The sequence below is a fragment of the Haliaeetus albicilla genome, chromosome 6 (assembly GCF_947461875.1).
Source record: "Haliaeetus albicilla chromosome 6, bHalAlb1.1, whole genome shotgun sequence".
In the NCBI taxonomy this organism is placed as follows: domain Eukaryota; kingdom Metazoa; phylum Chordata; class Aves; order Accipitriformes; family Accipitridae; genus Haliaeetus; species Haliaeetus albicilla.
This window is the reverse complement of record NC_091488.1, coordinates 33702538-33706357: the sequence shown is the minus strand read 5'-3', so window position 1 is coordinate 33706357 and position 3820 is coordinate 33702538. Positions and strand designations below refer to the sequence as shown.

At 41.6% G+C, this 3820-nt stretch overlaps 1 pseudogene; it reads right to left on the bottom strand.

Annotated features, from left to right (window-relative positions):
• Nucleotides 1–341: 341 nt before the first annotated feature.
• Nucleotides 342–1040, bottom strand: LOC138685566 (uncharacterized; annotated as a pseudogene).
• Nucleotides 1041–3820: the final 2780 nt, after the last annotated feature.

The window sequence follows — 3820 nt, the reverse complement described above, 5'->3', positions numbered from 1 at the left end:
GAGGTTATCAAATCTCCTTCTGTGGCAATTTTCAAATTTTAACTTGTCAAACAAACTGATTTAAACTCAGAGTTGTCACACCTCTGAGGGGGGGTTGGATCAGATGACCTTCAGAGGTTTTTTCCAGCCTAAATTACCATACAATTCCATGAAACTATCAAATGAAAGAAGTGGGCACTGGTCTAGTGAGAAAATAAAAAAGCTGACAGTGATTCTCTTCTCCTCACAAAGGGAACTTCCAATTTCACAGAATCATAGAATCATAGAATCATAAAATCATAGAATCATTTAGGTTGGAAAAGACCTTCAAGATCATCGAGTCCAACCATCATCCATGCCTACTAAATCATGTTATGGAGTACCCCGTCCACTTGCTTTTTGAATATCTCCAGGGATGGTGACTCAACCACTTCCCTGGACAGCCCATTCCAATGTCTGACAACCCTCTCAGTAAAGAAATTTTTCCTACTATCTAACCTAAATCTCCCTCGCCGCAACTTGAGGCCATTTCCTCTCGTCCTATCTCCAGCCACCTGACAGAAAAGACCAGCACCCACTTCACTACAAACCCCTTTCAGGTAGTTGTAGAGAGCGATAAGGTCTCCCCTCAGCCTCCTCTTCTCCAGACTAAACAGCCCCAGCTCCCTCAGCCGCTCCTCATAAGACTTGTGCTCCAGGCCCCTCACCAGCTTGGTTGCCCTTCTCTGGACACGCTCCAGCACCCCAATGTCTTTCCTGTAGTGAGGGGCCCAAAACTGAACACAGGACTCAAGGTGCGGCCTCACCAGTGCCGAGTACAGGGGAACAACCACCTCCCTGCTCCTGCTGGCCACACTATTTCTGATACAGGCCAGGATGCCATTGGCCTTCTTGGCCACCTGGGCACACTGCTGGCTCATATTCAGCCGGCTGTCAACCAGCACCCCCAGGTCTTTCTCTGCCAGGCAGCTTTCCAGCCACTCTTCCCCAAGCCTGTAGCACTCCATGGGGTTGCTGCGACTAAAGTGCAGGACCCAGCACTTGGCCTTGTTGAACTTCATACGATTGGCCTCAGCCCATCGATCCAGCCTGTCCAGATCTCTCTGTAGAGCCTCCCTACCCTCAAGCAGATCGACCCTGCCTCCCAACTTGGTGTCGTCTGCAAACTTGCTGAGGGTGCACTCAATACCCTCATCCAAATCATCGATAAATATATTAAACAGAACGGGGCCCAACACCGAGCCCTGGGGAACACCACTTGTGAGCCACCACCAACTGGATTTAACCCCATTCACCACAACCCTCTGGGCTTGGTCATCCAGCCAGTTTTTCACCCAGTGAAGAGTACACTTGTCCAAGCCACGAGACACCAGCTTCTCAAGGAGTATGCCATGAGAGACAGTGTCAAAGACCTTGCTGAAGTCAAGGTAGATAACATCCACAGCCTTTCCCTCATCCACTAAAGATGCCAGCTTGCTAAATCTCTGCTTCCTTTCCATGAGTTTTACTGAAGTAGTGGTCGATAATGCCAAGGAAGGAAGATACTAACAAAAAATTAGTTTCTCCATCACTCCTATTGTAAACATTAGATGAAAGCCTGCAGTCTTGGTTTAGATTAAATACTCATCAGGGAACTAGTGAATCAAACAGGGTAGCATCAGGGGGCACCATCATTTCCTTGTCAACTGTGAATGAAAGATGACTATTTGAGTGTGGAGTAAAGGAAAAGAATCCAGGTAGGCCATTAAACCTTGTGGGGTTTTAGTGTACATTGTTTCACAACATCCTTTCACAGCAGTAGCTAAATTCTCTGAGGAACAGGAAAAGTAATGCCCTCTGAGGCAGAAGAGCAAAAAGTCATCAGCACTCTCAAACAGACCAGCCAGTTATTTAATGCATTGAGTACACTGGTCCTTCCATGTCTCCAGGCAGGATGATTTTCCTGCCAGGTATCAGTATTAAAAATTAGTGCCAGCTTCCAACACTGCCTCTTTAATGTCTGAAAACCAAAATCTTTTTGTTAAACAGGCTCCTGGCACCTTTTTAAATACCCAGACTTTATCAAGAAGAAACAAAATATTATCAAGGTTGAGCGTATGTAGAGAAATTAAGAAAAAGGTTTGGAACATTTACATATTATGGCTGCAAGTAAGATAAATACATAAGAGGATACTGCATAAATAAGATTTCTGAAACTAGAATTGATTTTAAACCTAAGTATAGCAGGACACAGCCATTTTGTCATAGACCTTTGTCATATATGACCTTTGTCATATATCTGCAGTGTTTCCAAAATTTATTATTTTCCCCAAAGTTCAATGAATACATTTAGAAATCATTTGTAAATACGCTTGAAACAAAAAAAGAACTGACATTGGTGGTTGTAATTCTAAGTTTTATAATAAATATTTGAAAGCATGTGCACTGCTGCTAGTATTCATACTGCACTTGAAAATTCAATCATCTCTTCAGAAGTTGGCATAAGATATGCACTTTTTAATTACTGAAAATGTTTAAGGCATCTGTTCAGGCATCAGAAGCAACAACATACAGGTTAGATCCTTAAACAAACAAGGTGAATCAAGAGAGTAAGTGATATAAAACTTCTGTCATGAGCCAGTAGCCTAAATAGTTTTAATCCAAATTATCAAATTATAAATAAAACGTATTCTAAGGAAATCACAGAAGTATCTAGAAAGCACTTCTTCAAAAGCAAGGCTAAATTTACAGAGTTGTTTTTTGTAAATGGTTCTGCCTTAGCCATCACCCTCATTTCAAGTAGTATTTAGGCAAGTGTGCTTACTGCTTAGCTATTTTTTTTCAAGAAGTATTCATAATCTGAAAATCTACACCGCTTATTTGTTGAGAAGATGAAAATTTCTGGAATTTTAAAATTTGAAAAATTTCCAAAGGAAAGAAATCAAGGAGGCTGAAGACAACTGCTTGGTACTTCCCTTCTGCTTGTCTTCATTGAGCAAAATTTCTAGGGGTGTGGATGGGAAATACAAGGTGTTGAGTGCCTCTGAAAACCTGTGTTTCAGGGCCTCCCCTTATTTAGTAACAATTCTAGTTTGGGATCCTAATCTTAACTTTAGATGCAAAGTATGGTTGACTGAGTGGACTGGAATGGGGATAATCAACAGCAGTGTTGGGGAGAGAGGTGAAAATATGAGCTTTGGGGGCCTGGCATCTTCAGTAAATTCCTGTTTCCCCTCAGGATTGAAATGACCAAAGAATTGTCATCAATCCTGAGGAAGGTGCCCAGAATTCCACCCTTCTTCTCTCTAGCCACATGTAAACAGGCCATTTTAGACCTTCACCTTAGACATCATTAAATGGTAAATGCTACCTTCCTTCTTATTGCCATTTCTAAAATACGTAAGTGCAATAGCAATGCCATGACAATATCTACAACTTATTTCAAGGTAATGGATGTATGATGTCACTGGCACTTCCTCCTTAATTCCAATTATGGACACCAGTTGCCACTCCTGTTACACCACATTGATAATTATTCTGTCTTTGCACTGCTTCTACTCTGCCCATTCCCACAACTTGGCTGAGCTGTATTATCTGGCAAGCAATGGCCCCTGCCCTTCAAGTTCGGAATGAAGACTAATGTGTCCCAAGTGTCATAATTTCATTTCTTAGTAGTGCATCTCTAATGCAAAGCATTTATCCACTGAAACATTGAAACTTTTCATCAAAGCAAGCAGTGCTTTTGATTATCAGTCTTGCATTGTAGAACCCATCCATACAGCTGCTTTCAATAGCAAAATCTGCTTCTTCAATCTTGCATTTGCTAATAATATTCTAAGGTACAACAAATAAAAACAAAACA